At 39.1% G+C, this 20,417-nt stretch overlaps 1 long non-coding RNA gene across 1 annotated transcript in view; it reads right to left on the bottom strand.

Annotated features, from left to right (window-relative positions):
* Positions 1-4,999: 4,999 nt before the first annotated feature.
* LOC122465969 overlaps positions 5,000-20,417 on the bottom strand; it is a 79,442-nt gene continuing 64,024 nt past the window's right edge. Inside the window, exon 4 of the long non-coding RNA XR_006291129.1 lies at positions 5,000-5,379. This is a non-coding gene — a long non-coding RNA (uncharacterized LOC122465969). The remainder of the gene's footprint in view (positions 5,380-20,417) is intronic.

Here is a 20,417-nt window from a genome sequence, read left to right as displayed (position 1 = left end):
TAGGCAGTAATCCATAATCCCCTACATGCCAAATCACTTTTATACCTTGTTACACTCCTGCTTACTGGAGAACAGTGTCTTCCTTCAGGCACCAAGTTTCAAATTGTATAAAGCTCAAAAGTAACAGGAACCTAGTCTCAGATTCTAACAGATCAATACCCTTTTTAGCTAATTTTTTAAAGCTCAATTAACTAATTTTTTAGCTGAATTAACTAAAGCCTTAGCCTTGCAAATATCTGTACTTGGGCAGAACCCTACCCCAGTATGGAGCTCATTGCAAGGCTGGGACAAAGCAGTCCTCCTAGTGGTGGGCAAATAAGAACTGGACTCTGTGGTCAGTCCGGACATTGCATGTCCCTAGCGTCCATTTCCAAGAAAATAGTAAATAGTTAATTTCAGTCAAGGACACAAAGTGCATATATGCATATGGACTGGGTAAATCTATGACCCTAACCCACTACACCCATCATGTGCATGTGCAATTCAGATAGCTGGGATGTACTGTAGGTCCAGGACACTCTCATAGGTCTTGAAGTGACAGAACATTGAATATTTCCTTTTACCCCCCAGTTCTATTATTCACGGACATAAGAGGAAAGGTCTCTCACTTTCTTTCTAATGTTCACCACAGTAATAACCATTGTGCCATTTTGGGACTCTAAAAAGAACCCATTGGGAATGGCAAGTAATGTAATTGTTCATGTTCTCATCTGAAAGTATTTTTGGGAAGAATATTGAAGATTTCTTTTGGTGATAAATAGTATGGCTAACATGCAAGCAGCACAAAGGTGGACCATCATTCTGAAGCTATTGATTTCATTATACAGACTATAGTAACTGCACGTGTCCTGCTTCTTGTGTACCTGAAAATTAACGAATAGATGGGAAACTGTAACAAGTCCTAACAAATGGATATTCTTCCAACATTAATGTCCTTAAAGCCTTCCGAGGATTCATCACTCTGAGAAAATAATCTCCCACCTTCATATGTATACTTTCATCTTTTTCCCCAAAAGGCAGCTTGCACTCCGTGGAGTGCCAACAGTAATCATTATGACTCAGTGTTATGCTGTAGTCTTTCAAGCCAAATAATCTATATAGAAACAGCTCCAAATGTAGGCAGTCAAATAATTCAGTAAAATCATCCATGAAACTTGGTTCATTTTGCAGAGGTATCTTTATGTTTAAAAAAAAAAAAAGGTTAGAATGACATTTAACTAGAGTTACATTGCACTTTTGAGATGAGCCAATGAAGCATCTCATCTGTTGTTCGTAGCTAGCTAGATTATCAGCAGCACAAGCTGTAATATAAGTCACCAAAACAGATTTTCATCCTCTATGAACATCTAGTATTTTGGTTGCACAAGCAGTGTCCCTTTTGAGAGAAAGATTCCTTCCTCCCCCCACCAACCACACACACTTTGTCCAGCAAATAGGAAAACCAAAAATCAGAGTTGTTAATGATTGAGGCATGTTATATACAATAGAACAAAATGGAATGTTATTGTATAAACATATGAAGATACAATATTAGATTGGAAAAAAGATTGTAAACTATACAATGACCAACAAATGACATCAAATACATTCATATCCTATTTTATCTATAAATTGCATCACAGGTATCCCAATAAAGTGAGACATTATCTTAAAAACTCACTGTCCTTTAATCTAACCAGACCCTTCGCACAGTTCTTGTGACCCAACAGCAGGCTATCTAAAGTGTCATGCCAAAACACTTGATTTTAGTTTCTATTCCCCCCCCACCATCTTCAGCTTGTGCCTGTCCCAAGCCACATGCACCCACTACTCTGAGAATGAGGGTAGAATAATTTATGACAATATAACTTATTACAATACCACAAGCATCCTGTTCATGGTCCATCTCAGCATTTCTCTATCTTCCCTGCAGGAAAAGAGAACTAGTTGCATCCAACTTCAGCGCACCATATGTTATTAAAGGCCTATCCATCTTATGCCCATCATGGCTAGTCCTTTGTGCCCCATCTCGTGGGGTACATGTGTCACATTGGGAAATGCTGGCCTAGATACAAAGAAGTGCTCAGCATATTTCTCATGTTAAGAATGTACATCTGACAACAGTATGGACATTTACTGTGCATAAATAATATGATCATATTATAGAACAAAAGCATGTTAATTTATAGCAGAGTGATTACAGCCTTTGTCATAGGGGTATTTGTATAATTAAAGCAACATTCAAAATACAGCATATGAGCAGGTGTTTTATAGAAGCAAAGTTAGTTGCTATATGGTTTTCTATTTGTCTTCTCTTGCACAAGGTCTTCACAGCTACATAGCAAAAGTAAAAATCACTGATGAACAAAAGATGCACATTTAAGTGTGGTAGCTAGAGCATGGCCCTCAGATCAAGCCAGTATTTTATTCCTATCACCTACATGCAATGATCTTGATCACAAATTGTGACTTGAACAGAAGGAGGGAAATCTGAAATATATGTTCACTTGATCTGCCTTTCCTCTATTTCACTTCTGAAGCCCTTCTGCCATTCTAAAAGCTATTCCTTGCTATAGAACAATGAAAGTTTTGGTTTGGGGATTCTGAACATATCTAACTACTATAAGCCTTTGATCACTTTTCTGCTTACAACACTGTTTTACAATGGAAAATTGAGGCACAGAGAAGCTAAAGTGGCTTGCCCCAGGTCACACACGAAGGCTGTGTGTAAGCTGAGAACTGAGCCCAGATCTCCTGAGTCCCATTTTAGGGTCCTAACCACACCACAATTCTTCCTGCATAGCTGTAATACACTACTGTTAAGGACGAAGTTGGAGAGACTCAGTAGAATCTTATAGTTAAAAAAAATAATTTGTCAGTATGGCGGCTAATTTATTTATTTTTCAATGTATATGTTTATCTACAGTATCCAACATGGAGCAGTAGTAGGTGATAAGATTGTTAGCAAAGAAACTGATAACATTCATGGAAGAGGTTTCATTTTGCTTTCCCTAGGAATTTGAAATGTTGTTGGCTATTTGTTACAGGGTCCCAGGTTTGTGTGGAAGTGGCGAGAGGGGGGGAGGGGGAAGAGAGATTTTTGAGATAATTCATTTGATGAGATATCTGCCAGTAGATCGGTGTAGAGGGTGTATTCCTCCTAACCCATCTTTTTTCTGGTAATGCTAGTGTAAGGACTCTGAATGGGGAGCTCCAGGTTATGAACAGCTATGAGTTTGAACCCGTTCCACCTCTTCCATAGGAGGTGGAGTAAAGGTTCCTTTTCTCCTTTGCTCCCCATATGATAAAACACTATAGACTGATGCCTTCTATATGCCTTAATTATTTAACTCACTTAACTGTACTATGATGCTTGAAAGGAATCTGGGAATTATAGATTTCATTTGAATTCTTAAATTAAATTCTCCTTGGCCATATTTTGCATCATTTTGTGCTCTAAATCCCTGAAATGATCAAATTTTATTGAAAATATAGCAAATTAGTAGTAAAAGAAAAAAAGTAAAAAAGTAGAAATCTAATTGCAAAGATCACTATGATTATTTGTTAAAATGGAATTTTAAATTTGCACACATTCTTGCACACTCATCCACTTTGGGAATTGGAAACATGTCATGTAATTTATCTGACCAGTCCTGACCTGAAAGATTTTGGGGTCTGACCAGGAGCTGCCAATGTGACACTGTAGCCAAAAGAGTTAATGCAATCGTGGGATGCATAGACAGGAAAATCTCAAGTAGGAGTAGAGAGGTTATTTTACCTCTATTTGGCAATCATGTAACCATTGCTGGAATACTGTGCCCAGTTTAGTGCCCCCAATTCAAGAAGGATACTGATAAACTGGAGATAGTTAACATCAGAGCCACAAGAATATTTAAAGGATTAGAAAACATGCCTTATAATGATTGAGCTCTTTGAGTCTATTTAGCTTAATATAAAGAAGGTCAAAGGGTAACTTGATCAGAGTCTGTAAGTATCTACAGGGGGAACAAATATTTAATAATGGGGTCTTCAGTCTAGAAGAGAAAGGTTAACAATCCAATGGCTGGAAATTGAAGTTAGACAGATTCAGACTGGAAATAAGGTGTACATTTTTGACAGGGGGAATAATGAACCACTGGGACAATTTACCAAGCAACATGGTAGATTCTCCATTACTGATATTTTTTAAAATCAAGATTGGATATGTTCCTAAAAGATTTCTTTAGGAATTATTATGGGGAAGTTCTATGGCCTATGTTACACAGGAGGTCAGGTTAAGTATTATAGTGGTCCCTTCTGGCATTCAAATCTATGAATATATGAAGTGATGCCATTTTCTATTTCCAGTTTTCAATATTAGATGCTGTACTTTATAGCATATGTACATTCAAAAATACAGAAGCTGAATACATCTGGCTCTGATATTGATGAAACTGAACTTTTCTTCACCTACTTCAAAAGATAAATTATATGGATAATTAAAGTTTCTTAATGAGTAGTAAAACATTAACACCCTTTTACATCTCAGATGTATGGTGAAGGATCAAAAGAACAAGTTATTTATCAGAATACCTGTAATTACCTACAAAAAGAGTAGATAATGAAGAACTGTTTAGAATGTAATTATATATAGGTCAGTAATTTACATAAATATTTTTAAACTCTTAAATATAAGGAAAATATGCAGGCTCACGATTAGTGATGAAGAAGTGTTACTATGACAATAGGCTCATCAGTACCTAAGTTTATTAGCGGTAGTGTCAGGATTTTCATTATAAGACTCGTCAGTTATTTACCTAACCGGTACACAAAAATTGCTGCGATGTACTTGTCAGAAAGGTCAAGATTGTCCCACTTTATTACATTCAGGATTTCCATAATCCCAAACAGACACTCACTGATTATGAAGATATAAAATGGACATGCTATAATCTATCATTTAGATTTATATACATGTGTCTGATAGTGCAGATGTAATTTTTTGTACACAGCCTTTACGTGCAAAAACAAACTAGCCTCATGTGTGTGAGCACTTCAAAACACATGAAGCAGATTCATGCTTAAGCCTACGATTTTGGCACGAGTATTTTTTATTACAAGTCATGGACAAGACGTGGGCAATAAACAATAAATCCTGGATTTGTTGAAGTCCAAGCCCCGCTGCCCGGGGCTGAATTATTGGAATATTCAAGAAGTCACAGCAGTCTCCTAAAAATCACAGAATCCGTGACCTCTGTGACAGATCTGTAACCTTAATCATGCTTGCTGGCATCATCTGTAGGGAGGAGGTAGCCAAATTGCTCCAGGCCATCTGTCTACTAGACGTGGTATTGTCCTCTCCCCCTCCACTGCAATTCACAAGTGTCCATCTTCTTCCTCACTGGTAGAACTTCCTTTACCCTGTCCAAAATAAGACTGGTTTTTCTTCTTGGTTAACTGTCCATGATCAGATTCCAAGTTTGTCAAAAGATATTCGTCAACTGAATTTACTCACATTTTTGTGGTCTTAAAAATACTTCTGGATTGATCATGAACAGTTTGCTACAAGCATGCAATACTCAATGTTTAAAAACTGGGCTGTGTTGCTGAGCTCTCACTGATCAGAAGAGACACATGGTATTTTTGGTTCCCGAATTGGAGGAGACTGCAAATGTCAATTAATGTACAAAAGTTCACGTGTATAAATTATAAATTCAGTTGTCTCAGACATTAGTATGTATAACTTTGCAATTTGGTTTCTGCAAATATTCATCAACTTGGTCACTTCAGCGTTTGTGGAAAAACAAACGTGAAAAGGCACAGCACATGGCCAATTTAAATACCGGGGTCACACTGTCTGGAGTGGCTCAATTCCATGACATCCTACATCAGGGCAGACTGTCAAAAGCAGGGCAGACAACCCACTGGTAGTATGTTCTATAATTAGAGTTCGCCAACCCAGTGCTAAATGTGAACTCCCAAAATACTACAGTGGAGTCACAGACAATCCCCTTGAAACACTCCAGTCTATTTTGCCATCCAAGCAAGCTGGACTAAGTAATAAATGGTCACTTACACCAAAAATCAAATATTCCAGGTTACACCCCGTCCCAGGAGGCCAGTAGCTCACCCAGGTCAACTTGCATCCTAGATCTCACAAAGACAAATACGGAGAGCCAATTCTATAGTAAACTAAAGGTTTTTTAGCTCAGAAAAGGGAATGAGTTATTGAGAGGTTAAAGCAGGTAAAAAAATATATATGTACGGGTGAGTCACAGCCTATAATTTCAAAAGGTAGCAGAGATATAGCAATCTGCCAGTTTCCCAAAAGTCTTTTAGGGCTACCCAGAGTAACTCTGGGAATCTCAGGCTTCTCATTCAGTTATTCTGCCCTGTTAGAATCCAAGCAGTCTAGTGATAAAGAATTTTTCTGTGTCCATATTTATAGCTTCTCGCAGAAACCAAGCTGACCGCAACAGTTCCCACACAGGTCCTTTCTTCATGGATGGCAGGAGCGGGAGGAAGGCATTTAAAGTCTTGATCCTTGATCTCACACATGACTCATTTGATTTAATGAACAGGATTTAACATCTTTTGTAAGAGATAATTTGCATTACCAGGCTTCATTCTCATCTGATGGATTACTGAGTTACAGGGTCATGCTGATAAGTGTTTGCGGATAACTATACCTCATGTTCTAATGTGAGTGAGAACAACACATGAAGCATCCTAGAAGCATTTTATAACACACTGAACACATTCTTATAAATTTGAGAGCTAATATTAGTTTTGATAATGCTTTGATAACACAGGTACATGAGACTAGTTTCCAGCTATGGATTTCTGAGTATTTCTTGAGGCCTGGGGCCTTGACATGAGCTAGCACCTGGTCTGCCAGCATCACAATGTGAGTGAATATTAATGGGAAACATATTGCACTATTCACCCAGATCTACCTGTAATGCAGAAACAATTTCATCCTGGGACAATTGTTTTTCCTATGGAATCAGCCAAGTATGAACAATTTGTAGTGCTCCCTCATCTCAAAATAGTCTTTTTTAGGAAATGAGCATTCTAATGCAAGAAGTTCCCAACTGTTTGGACAATTTTTTTTACTGTTCTGCACTGATTCACTATCAAGTCTGAGGTCTGCAGAACACTGACATACTCTGGGGCTCATGAGGGAAAGGGGGAAACTGTCACCTATTTAGTCTCATTTATACAGGAAGTGAGCAGGGTGTGGTGAGGTAAGTACCACCAACGACATCCCAGTTTATGCTTTAAATGCGAGACAATAGCTTTGGAAGTGTTTGCAGAATTGAGCACGTGGATGATATGCATAGAGTGCAACTCATCTTGGGGTGTTACTAAACCAGTGCCCAGAGGCTTGGTACAATTATGCCAAAAGAAGGAGGAGGAACCAGTATAGAGAGACCCCCACGGTCCTAAGAAGCGTGTGCACATACATACAAAATTAGTTGATAAGCTGAAGAGGTTTGATGGGCGCAACCATCCTGAAAATACTAGCAAGGAGGTGTTTGGACCGGCTAATGAGAGAGACCAGAGGGATCTGGCAGTCTGTGCTTATTGTTGTAAAAAGCAGAAAACCTGAGTATCCTCCAGGAACCAGAACCAGAGAGTATTGACCAAGGCTAGGAGAAAAGGGATAAGCCCATGAATCAGCTGCATCTGGGGCACGAGCAGGCAAATTGTGCATGGCTGAATGAAGGAGATGGAAGAGTCACAGGTACTAAACAGAAGCCAGGAAAGGTAGCTGTCTTTGGCTATGAGAGAGAGCAATGAAAGACATATTGCATAAATTTAGCTTAACAGAAAAATGTATTCATTCATACAGACCCTCACTAAACCAGTCTAATCGCTGAAACAGTGACAAATGAAGGATTCTGGTGGAAGTACTTTATAATTTTAAATAAATATGTGCCCAAGGTGCCTGGATGGGGCACACTGAGAATGCTAAACTCAGGGCAGACTGCAAGAAATAGGGCAGGCAATCGCCAAAACTGATGGTTTATTCTATCATTAGATTCACCAAGCCAGTAACACAATAGCTTCTGTAATACCACATGGGTAAACAAGAAGCCAAATACAGTCCTCTTTATGCATTCCAGCTCTTGGCTCCCACTTAGACAGAGTCTAACGAGGGGTTACTGAAAACCTGATTCACCATACATGAGGTTCACCAATCCCAGAGGACCAGACACTTATCCCCCAGTCCATATGAGTCTCAGATCTTACCTAATAATCATGCTGATGCCAATCCTTTAGTAACTAAAACAAACTTTAATAATAAAAAAAGAGAAAGAAGAGAGTTGCAAATAGTTAAAAGATCAATATACATACCAGGGACTTCCAGTGTTCATGGTTCAGGATAGCAGCAGTGATGGAATAAACTGCTGGCTTGTAAAAAAAAAAAAAAAAGTCTGGAATCATCCCAACAGGTCAGAACCCAAAGGTAGCTTAGATGTAAAGTCTTTCCAAGTATTTTCCAGGTTATTCCTAAAAAATTATTTGGAAGATCTCCATCTTACAACTTATACTTTCCCTGTTCAAAGCTTAAGCAGACTAGAGATGGATCAGGCCCAGGCCTTTCTTTTATAGTTCTCTAGCAAGCTGACAAGTCTCTTGTCACAACAGGACCGTCCCTGGAGGAAGAATAGGCAGCGCAGATTAGCTTCAAAGCAATTGTACACAGACAATCTTCTATTTCCTATGCATACACAGGTAAACTAGTTGCATTCATTCACACAAGGAAAATAGTTGGTACTTCATTATAGCATAGGTAATTACACTGAAAACAAAGTAGATAATATTAGTTTCCTGCAGTATCTTACACCTTTGATCTTAAGGTCAACTGGACACAGTCGCATACATAACTAAGGCAATTAAGACATGAAATGGAACTAGCATCTACAAGCTAATCTAGTTAGATTGTTTAACTTCTAACAAGATATAGGTGTAAACAAACAAATACACTTAGAAATCAAGGGTAGATGCTATTACTACAAATAAATGAGTTGACAACTGCTAGTCTAATATTTCTCTTTGCATAGGCACAGAGTTTTTCTTTTCCCCAGGGGTGCTCTATCCCTGGTCTGCCCGGAGGCCTTGCCCCCACTCCACCTCTTCCTGCTCCCCCCTTCCCAAGTCCCCCCCCTCACTCTGTCTTTTCCTGGCCCTGCGCCGCTCCCTCCCCAAGGCCCTCACCCACTCGTTGCTCTCCACCTTCCCCCAAGCCCCTCCCCCAGCCTCCAATTAGCTAATCAGGGGTGGTACCTCCAACCATCTGTGGCTGGTGGGTGCTGAGCACGCACTATTTTTTTCCCCTGTGGGTGCTGCAGCCCCAGCTCACCCATGGAGTCGGTGCCTGTCTCTTTGTCTTGATTACATTTCAATGCCTCTTGTTGTTTTGGGTCATACCCAGATTGCCAGGTCTATCAGTGTCACAATATACAAGAGACTTTCATGTAGAAATTTACAAAGCTCTGGATAACATCAAACTTCCAGATTATGTTACAAACTAGGAAGAGGAACTGGGACAATCAGCTGCTATAGAGAAGGAACAAGTGTATAAACAATGAGGGAAATTAGCCACTGGAACAACTTGATTGGATATTTTTGCTAAAAAGATATAGTCTAATACAAACAGGACCTAATTCAGGGAAGTTCTATGGCCAGTGTTTTGCAAGAGTTCAGACTAGATGATCACAGTAGTCCCATATGGGTAGATATGACTAACTGTGGGATTCAGCTACTGTACCGGACACAAAAGACACATGTGAACCATGCCCTCCAGGACACTTTGTTTTTAAGGGAGGAGAAGATCAGTTTTTATTCAAATTTGGGTGTTTCCTACAATTCAGTTTATTCTGAATAGAGGTAAAATGATATTAGTAAGTTAAATTTTAATTTACTTCATTTATGGTAATTTCACAGTACAAAGAACAAATGTTGATTGGAAAAAATGGCTTAATACATTTGTTTGCATGTACAGAAAGTGACCACTTACCATTCATTAGTAGTTTAAATAGGCATGAAAATTGTTCAGACAAGAAATTCAAAACTTCTCTTTTCCAAAATATGAACCTAACATTTTCTCAGTTCAATTTTTTAATAGTCTAGCAGAATATTTTATAAGCCAGGTATATGTAGCAGAATTGTTAAAATCTACTGTAACAATTTATTTATAGAATCTGTGGTACACACAATCTATAATAATCATATTGTTTCACCTTTGTGCACCTAATCTAAAGTGAGCCAGTCCAGCAGTGCAACAGCAGCAATAGCTTCCATGATCAAATTAGTAAGTCCTAGATTCTGGTATCTCAAAGAGGGAAAATAGTGACACCAAACTATATATTTAGGAAAAGACAAAGATTCATCCTTCAACAATATTATTAGTCACAGTGATAAGCTTTGCTGTATTAGAGCTTATAATATTTAGTTTAAAGTACAACAACAAACATTATATTTAAGGAGAACATTACTTCTTATAGTTCTCCTTTTTCTTGAATGCTGGCAGATGGATAGCACAGTGGATATTTGTAAAAGCAGGTAGACAATGTTGCCATTTTCCACATAACATACATTCACATCAAAAATTGAAATAAATAACTTAAAATTACAGATCAAGCCTCAACACAAAGAAAGGTATATGTTCCTCACACATCAATTCTCCCCTTTGTCAAGGTTAATACAGTAAAAAACTAAGCATTTTAAAGTGCTTTTGAGATACAGAAAAGATTTTAAAATAGCTAAAAAGCAAAGCTAAATAATAACTGTTACTCTGAAAGCATTAACAGACTTGACATTTGCACCCTATGTGTCAGAATTCTGTATAACATCTGAAAGTCCTCAAGGCATACATCTTGAGGTGGTAGGTAGGACTCAGTAGAACAAGGTCAGCAGAATCCTTGGCACAATAAGGCCCCCAAGCAATAGCAAGGTCATTCAATACATGAAGGTCCAGAACTATGAAACATTATTCTAATAAGAGGTCTTATCAATAGGCTGTTTTAACAGAAACTCAGTGTAACCTTTCAAGCAAAGCAGGAAAAATATGACTTGAGTGTTTATTTTGAGCAAGAAACCCTAGTACGAAAACTTACAAATGGGTTTGACGTGATCTAATTTGAGGATCCTGGAGAAATATTTTGAAGTAATTCTGCAAGAGCAGAAGTTGCAGCCAAGCACAATTCCTTTAGGATGGTAAAAGCTAGAATTTCATTTCATCTGATAATGGCTAGATAGGAAGTAAACCAGCATTACTGAAATGTTTACCTATGATTTGTGCACACTGCTGTAAAAAACATACTGTTGATACTTCAATACTTGACTTCCCTCTCTCTTCCTCACTTGCTCCAAGCCTTATTTATTTCAAGCACGTGTCTTGTCTTTAATCCCCTGGACTGGCTATTTGTATCACAGTTAGCAGCGCAGGGTAGGAAGGGGATGGAGGTAAGGAGAGTAGCCTTCACAGGCCTCTACTTCCTTCCTGGACAGATGGGTGGGAAGTGGGTAGGCAGGAGTGAGGAGTGGGTGAAGCTTTGGCTCTGATCCCTCTACCACAATGTGCAAGCTGGAGCTGCTCAGTTAGTGTGGAGGGGGAAAATAAGCTGCACCAGACATAGGATTGATGCAGATTAATTCTTCCTCTGTGCACAGGTGGAAACCGGAACCAGATTGTGACTCAGACAGTTTGGTCCTGGAGAAGTGTAACTATGTGCCTTCTTTTACTCAGGGCTTGTGCCAGAGACTAACCTTTTGGGGGCAGGGACCAACTCTTATTATATGTCTGTACTGCACCTAGCACAATGGAGTCTCAATCTCAGTTGGGATCTTTATGTATTGCCATAATCCAAATAATCATGATCAATATTATGAAACAATAAGAAATGTAGGGCTGGAAAGGACCTCAAGAGGTCATCAAGTTAATTCCCCTGCATTGAGGGCCAAGTAAACCTAGAGAGCTGATCCTTGACAGGTGTTTGTCCAACCTGTTCTTAAGCCTCTGGTAGCGAGTCCACAACCTCCCTTAGAAGCCTGTTCAGAATTTAGGTTTATATATCAATTATAAAATAATATTACCCAAATATAATGAAATGTACCCCCAGATTCAAAAGGGTCCTATCTCACCTGCAGTGGTTCAGAATTCCAATAGTTATTTTAGACCAGTGGTTCCCAAACTTGTTCCGCTGCTTATGTGGGGAAAGCCCCTGGCGGGCCAGCACAGCCCACCAGGGGCTTTCCCTGCACAGGCGGTGGAACAAGTTTGGGAACCACTGTATTAGACCATAAATTGTTCAAAGCATTAAACATATTAGTTGTGAGGCAAATGGGCTGGGGTCCAACAAGGCCATCTCATGGGCAGCTACAGAGGAAAGTGGTTGTGTTATACATGTAAACAAAGAAAGTGTCTATTGTCCAAAAATTCATTTGGCAGACATCTAGCCTGTAACGTCTTCATTCAGACAAGACTGATACCAGTGCTGCAAGATTTATCAGAGAGAATAAACCCAATCCTTGACACTATGGTGTGGTTTATAAGATGTGAAGGAAACCTATGGCTATTATAAAGCATAGGCACCAGGGCAGAGTCTTAGGTAATCTGTAGTTCATAACAACAAAGATCAGAAAAGCATTTAGCTAGTGCTACACGGACAAACTGGCACTATTGAGGCAAACAGAAATAAAACCATGACAGTAGGGCCCAAAGTGTCTGCATAAGGCTTCAAGCATTTCAACAGAATACATCAATCAAAGACCAGTAAAAGATCAAGGAGAATTACAATTGAGAGTGTACTAAACTCCAACCACTCCTGTATAGGAAAAGTCACCACAAACCTACTGCTCATTAAAATAATGTCATAATTTTGGCCTGATGCCCAGTTCTTATCTCATAATTTTATATAGTTTGTAAGTGAGACAGCATGTCTCATTGTTACGATAGAAAAAAGGGACATCTGAAATAAGGCAGTGATGCCCAAAGAGTAAATAATTCCCATTAAAGTGGCTGGAAATGTTAACCTTTTTAAAAAAAAAAAAAAAGAGTAACTTGCTCTAACAGCTGCCAGAGCGCTCTCTCATACTGATACATGATGATCTTTCACACAATTGAGCCACAAAGCTCTGTGAGCTGCACCGCTCTATCATCAAACACTTGGGATCTGAAGTTTTCAAGGAGAGCAGAGAAAAGGAGTTAGAGCATGGATTTGAGTTACAGAACTGTCACTAGTTCTAGAAATATATTTATTATTAAATGAAAAACCTGTTAGTGTCACATTAAATTTCAACATAGCCACACAATCCAGTGTTCAGAAGCAATTCAAATTCAAAACCCTCCGCAGACACCTTAATTGTACACTGACTAGGGTGACATACTTTTTGGCAACCATACGTTTTACAGATTGAGATTATCTGGCTTCTGGTCCAGCAAAACTCCAAAACCTGTGAGTAGTCCCATTGACTTCAAGTTGTGTGTATGCTCACGTAATTTGATAGAATGAGGACTGTGTAAGGATATGGAAATATTTTGTGCATCAAGGAAATGGCTTGTAAACTCTTACTACTTGGGTTGGAATATGGAGAGGAAATGTTTAGTGCCACTCAATGGAAGGTACAATATAGATTCAGAATGGAGTGGTTTTGAGGGGACTGTCAGAACAGAAGTATGTGAATGAAAGGCTTAAAGCCTTTGCTAGTGTCAGCTCTATTGAATTATTGTTCTTAAAAAAAAAAACCCTCATAACACAATCCAGACTAAAGTCAACATAAACTTCCAGATATGAACTTAAATTCCTTAGCTGGACAGGTGGGTGGGAAGTGGATTGGCAAGAGTGAGGAGTGGGTGAAGCTTTGGCTCTGATCCCTCCGCCACAATGTGCTAGCTGGAGCTGCTCAGTCAGTGTGGAGGGGGAAAGTAAGATGAACCAGACATAGGGTTGATGCAGATTATATAGTCCTTGCACAGAGGAAGAATTAAAGATTATTTATATCTGAAGGAAAGGGTTCCCAAACTGTGGGCCACGACACACGGCTTGGTGGTCCGCCAGCACAACTGCATTCTCCAGTCAAGATCTTAGTAAATCTTTAACTTCCCATAGACTTGTTTAATCTAAGTGAAAGCTATATAAATGTAATGCTTTGAGCTGTATATGTTGGACAGAGTATAGAAAAAAATATTTATTTATTTTAAAAAACAAGCTGCAATATGTCAAGTTTAATTCTCGTGAATACAATGGTGCGTTTCACTGCAAGGTAACTTAGCAACATACACACAGTCCACCATTTACAACTGTAAAAAACATCAAGCAGTATTTCAATCTGACATGTTTTTAAAAAGTAAATTGAGCCAAGAAGAGTGCAGTGGTGGTGAAGATAATGAAAGTCCCAGACCATCTACAGCTACATAAAATGAGCCAGCCAAAAATATAAAGAAAGTGTTAAGAAAATATGATCACTCATACTTGAGGTTTGGATTCTCCTTTAGCAGATCAGATGAATACCTGTTGCCTCAGTGCATTATAACGGTTATTTAATATTTTTGCTTTACAATATTTGATTCTTTTCTAACTAGTAGAGAGTAGGGTTGCGTTGATTCTTTTCTAATTAGTAGAGAGTAGGGCTGGGTCTTTACTTACACAGCAGATTTTACACGAAAAAAAATTGAACACAATTTAGTATTCAAAGTTGGACAATTGTTTTGTTTTAAAACCAAAAAAGAACAAAGTTGTTAAACACATTGTGTTAACATTGTTGAGTTGCTTATCATTCAGTTTTAAACATTGTACATTTCTACGTTGTGTTTTCCCTTTTTGACCGCTACATTTTGCTCTGAACATTTTTTTAAGTGTAGTTTTACTAAAACTATTTGGTTTCAAAGATCTTGAAGCATTTCTTTGAGTGCCCATTGCTAGGGATTTCTATCAATACAATTGTTTACATTAAAATGAAAAGGAAAAATGTACATTAATTATTACATACAAATAAACTATAAATTTCTAAATAAACAAAGTGAATAATTTTCTTCAGGAAGTGTTAATAGTGGGCCACAGTGCCTACTGCAGCTGCACACGTGGGCCTCAGGGAAAAAAGTTTGGGAACCCCTGTCCTATAGCACTGATTATTATAGGATTTCTAGCAAATAAACATAGAACTTTTAATTAAAATGTAAGGAAAGTGCTCCAGAAGCCAGCCTTTTTGGATGGAGGTGTCTAAGGGTATGTCTACACTGTAATTAAAAACCCGCAGCTGGCTCGTGTAGAACTTCAGGCAAGAACTAGAGCCAGGCCCTAGGATCCTGGGAAGTGGGAGGGTCCCAGCAATTGGGCTGCAGCCTGAGTCCAAACGTCTACACCCAGCTACACGGCCCCTGGGACCTAGCCTGAGTCAGCTGGCATAGGCCAGCCATGGATGTCTAATGGAAGTCCAGACATACTCTCAGGGCCTGATCCAAAGTTTATTGAACTCTGTGGAAAGATTGTCTATCGTTAAACTGACCAGATCATAGGATATAGGAAATGATGGATTTTGAGTTCAAAACTTGCTGATTTAAAAAGAAGATGACGACGACAACTTACCCTGTGTGAAAGTCCATCCATCGGCCAATACTAAAGATCAAAGTTTGAAAACGTCTCACGCATAAAGCTGAACAAAAAAAATTAATAGATATGAGCAGACAGAGAAGCCTTTCACAACTTTTGCTGATTGTTTCTAGGTATTATTGATAGCCTTCTCTAGTTATACTCCACTTTGTAAGATGAGTAATACTATAATGGTTTACCATAGAAATAGCATGTTGTACCCAGAGGTTAATAAATATTCCCTCTGAATTAAAAATTTTAGTTAATTTTGAACTATTTGCTTTTTATTGGGTTCCTTGGTATTTGTCAATTCCTGCCATCTCATTAGTTTTAATAGGGTTGCTGAGTCAAATTTAGAGAGAGATGTAAGTGTTTGAGCTTTTACTATTTTATGTTGATGCATTAGTTTACAGATGACAATAGAAGATGCCTGTACAAATTACAAAGGTTATCCTACATTATTGGTGGTTTATAGAAATGTGGTCCTAGTCTAATAATGCAAATTGTAGTTCTGGCAATGAAAGCCCTGAAGCAGCTTATCTTGGAACCCTGATGATCCTGAGTTAGTGTAGTAGCATTTATTTTCTACAGGTATTAAGGACTATAATAAAGGAATGCAATTGCCTATATATGGCACACATTATTTCTGCCATTGATGTGGGTCTATACTTGCCAATCAAATTAACTCAGACATATCCAAAGCTATCATGTGGAAAGGGCAGAGCAAATTCAGGTGGAGGAGATTCTCTATGCGCTTTTGTAAACAGAATTCTACAAAAGGAATGAAAGGAGAAAATAAGTTAGTGAATATAATTTTATTAAGAGGGTGAATTCTATGGCAAAGTTTGGCTCAGCCAAATTGCATGAATCTGGAGGCTTTAGATATCAATTTTTATATAGCCTAGGTTTTTAAAGCATTGTGTATTAGAAAGTTCTTTGTTAAATGAATTCTTCTCTACTGGTAGAAGTTTGAACTAGGATATTTCAGTGCGTACTGAAGTACAATACAATACAAGGTCAACTAATTTGCTTATACAGGCTGTTTTCAGTATTGAACCTCACATGCCCAGCCTACAGGATACTGCTATTTGATAAAAATAAGCCTATCTGTTGTTATTCAGAGTAACAGTAGGAATAAACAGAGTGATAGTAGGAATAATGGTTGCAGAATGGCCAAATTATTATTTATTTTTAATACTGATATTATAACTAAAGTCCAAAATTAAGTTTTTGGCACAATCATGTTGTTAATCTTAAATTACAGCGTTAGAGAGCAAAATATCAGTAAGACAAGCGCTGCCATCTACAGCTTTGACAAATCTGGTTCTCCATGTTGACAATCATGTTTAACCACTAGAGTCTGAAGTAGCTTTTCATTTACACCGGTATTAAGGAAGCTCATATGATAACTGCCTGTTTTACATTTATGCCTGAAGCGAAAAAAAAAGGTTACATAATAGAGGGGAAATGTTTTCCCTTGGTAAACAAGAGAATCAGTTTGAATACTGCATAAAAGGGAGTGCAAAAAAGGAGCAGCATTGCTACTGTTAAATATTTAGCATTTAAATGCTGGTTACCCTCAGCCATTAATAAAGATTAGTGCTCCAATGCTGAAAGGGTTCTAGCTGAATATGCCCTGTCTCCATTTCTTACTGCTGTTTGGTACTGGGAGCAAGAGTATCCAGGGAGAGAAAAGGGAGATGGAATATAGAAACTTTGTATTTCACATTGGTTTAGATAATGACGAAAGTGTGCTACTCACCAAAGTGTGCACCAGCAACACCAAAGTAAGCGTTATAGGGTTGGAGCAGTCTGTAATAACTTATAAACACTATCTTGACCAGGGCACTGCATGGTTTACTGTACGCATATATTGAGTTTAATTCAATAGCAGGATTTTTGGGCCAGTGAGTTCACCACTTGTCACAAGCTCCCATAGGGATGAACCGTAGGTTGCATACCTAGTCAGACCTGCTGGCAAGCGTGCATGATACAGGGTACTATTGCCTAGGCTCAGTCTAATAGTTTGGGGAAGGAAATCACAGGATTCCACTCCAGAAGAAGAAAGGCCACAAGGCCTAAGATGTGGTGATGCAATCAGAGAATCCAGAGGTACAGTTAGCCCTGTAACCATGATAATATATTTTATTTAAAAGATTTTAAGATGTTTGCCTGAAGTGTTAATACCATGAGAATTTATGAATTGTGAAAACAAAAGCTTAAGTTCAAAATATAACTCCAAAATAAATTAATGTATCACAAAAAGTTAACAGCAGAATTTAAACATGAGTTGGATATATTTAGTTACTACTTACACATAACAGATAAGTATTCAACATGGTGATGTAATCATATGACTTCCATTATTAACAGTCTTGCAACAGATATTTTAAGAGCAAACTAAAAAGTTTAGTCAACCTAAAAATAATTCAAATGAAAACGGTGTCTTCAGATATTTTTGTTTACTCAGGGTAGTAGTTTGGAATTACATTATAGCCTGTTCTACTAGTACATGGCATAAGAACAAAAGAGCTGCCATACAGGATCAGATTGTGGTCCCTCTTGCCCAATATCCTATCTCTGACAGTGGCTTGTACCTGAGCTTCACAGTGAGTATGCAGAACAGGACAATTAAGGACTGACCCATCTCTGGCAGTCAGAGGTTTAGATTTGCCCTGAGTATAGGGTTGTGTCCCAGACCATCTTAGTTAATAGCCATTGATGGACCTACTCTCCATGAACGTATCTAGTTCATTTTTTTTTAACCCAGTTATACTGTTGGCCTTTACAACATCCCAGGGCAAAGATTTCCACAGGTTAATGGTGTGTTGTGTGACAAAGTATTTTCTCTTGTTTGTATTAAACCTACTGCCTATTAATTTCATTGGGACACACACACACATTTTTGGATTGTGGGAAAGGGTAAATAACACTTCTCTATTCACTTGCTGTACACTCTTCATGATTTTTATAGACATATAGCATACCTCCCTCCTCTTATATTTTATTTTTAAGCTGTCATCATATGGAAGCCATTCCATACCCCTGATCATCCTTGTTGCCCTTTTCTGAACCTTTCCCAGTTTCACTATATCTTTTTGGGATGAGGCAACCAGAACTAGACTCCATATTCAAGGTGCAAGCACACCATGGATTTATAGACTAGTATGATATTTTGTCTTGTTTTCCATCCCTTTCCTAATAGTTCTTAACATACCTTCAGCCTTTTTGACTGCTATTGTGCACTGAGTGAAAGTTTTCAGAAAACTTTCCAGTGACTCCAAGATCTCTTTCTTGAGTGGTAACAGTCAGTGATGAGCTGCCAAAATCTTAACCGGTTCCCTCCTCACCCCACGAGGGGGTCATGGCCTGGGAGGGCTGAGAAGCAGGCAGCGGCTTCATGCTCAGGCCCAGGGAGGTGGAGGTGAGCTGGGGTGGGGAGCGGTTCCCCTGCGCCCCCCACCCCCGGGTTACCTGCTGCGGCACGGGCAGCCCTCCTTGCACCCCCCGCCACCCCAGCTCACCTCCGCTCTGCCTCCTCCTCCCTGGGCCTGAGCGCGAAGCCGCCGCCTGATTCTCAGCCCTCCCCAGCGTCCCGCGTGAACAGCTCATTCGCGGGAAGCCAGGGCAGGGGGAGGGGGCGGAGAAGCAGAGCGGGGCGGCTTCAGGGGAGGAGGTGGAGGTGGAGCGGAGGTGAGCTGGGGCCAGGCGAGAAGCTGCCAGTGGGTGCTCTGCACCCACCAAATTTTCCCCGTGGGTGCTCCAGCCCTGGAGCATCCATGGAGGTGGCACCTAAGGCGCCACTTTTGGCTGGTTGTTAAATGTAGAAGCCCTTTTAGAACCGGTTGTCCCCAGCCAGTTCTAAAAGGGCTTCTACATTTAACAGCCGGTTCCAGCGAACCGGTGCGAACCAGCTCCAGCTCACCACTGGTAACAGCTAATTTAGAACCCATCACTGTATATGTATAATTGGAATTATTTTTGGCAGGGTGCATTACTTTGAACTTAATATTTAATTTCATTGCCATTTTGTTGCCTTGTCTCCCTGTTTAATGAGTGCTCTTTGTAACTCTTTGAAGTCTGCTTTAGACTTTACTATGTTGAACTTGTATTGTATGCCAACTTTGCCACTTCACTGTTCATCCCCTTTTCCAGATCATTACTGGGACCAGTACTGTTCAACATTTAGAACAGATCCTTGGTGGACTCCACTATTTACCTCTCTCCACTATGAAAACCAACCATTTATTCCTACTCCTTTTACCAGTTACTGAACCAAAAGAGAACCTTCCCTCTTATCCCATGATTTAAGAACCTTTGGTGAGGTACCTTGTGAAAGGCTTTCTGAAAATCCAAGTTCATTTTATCAAGTGGATCACCTTATGCACATGTTTGCTGACTCCCTCAAAGAATTCTTATAGAAAATAATCCCTCCCCACTTACAAAAGCCATGTTGACTCTTCCCCAACACATCATGTTAATCTATGTGTCTGATAATTCTGTTCTTTACTATAGTTTCTACAAATCTGCCCCGTACTAAAGTTAGGCTCACTGGCCTATAATTACTAGGATAACCTTGGAGCCCTTTTTAAAGCTCTGCATCAGCTAGCTACCCTCCAGTCACCTAGCACAGAGACTTATTTCAGTGATAGGTTATATACTACAGTATACAATATACTACTATGCTATATACTACAGTAAATCATTTGGTCCTGGTGACTTAATACTGTTTAGTAATTTTTTTTCTAAAAACCTTTTCTAGTGAGATCCATTTGGGGAAAATACTCCAGATTAGTTGCCCAAAAGGAATGACTCTGATGTGGGTTTCTTCCCCCACATGCTCTGCAGTGAAGACTGATG

Source organism: Chelonia mydas, chromosome 5, assembly GCF_015237465.2.
Source record: "Chelonia mydas isolate rCheMyd1 chromosome 5, rCheMyd1.pri.v2, whole genome shotgun sequence".
Classification (NCBI taxonomy): domain Eukaryota; kingdom Metazoa; phylum Chordata; order Testudines; family Cheloniidae; genus Chelonia; species Chelonia mydas.
Note: the sequence above shows the minus strand (reverse complement) of the source record. Positions and strands in the feature narration are given on the sequence as shown.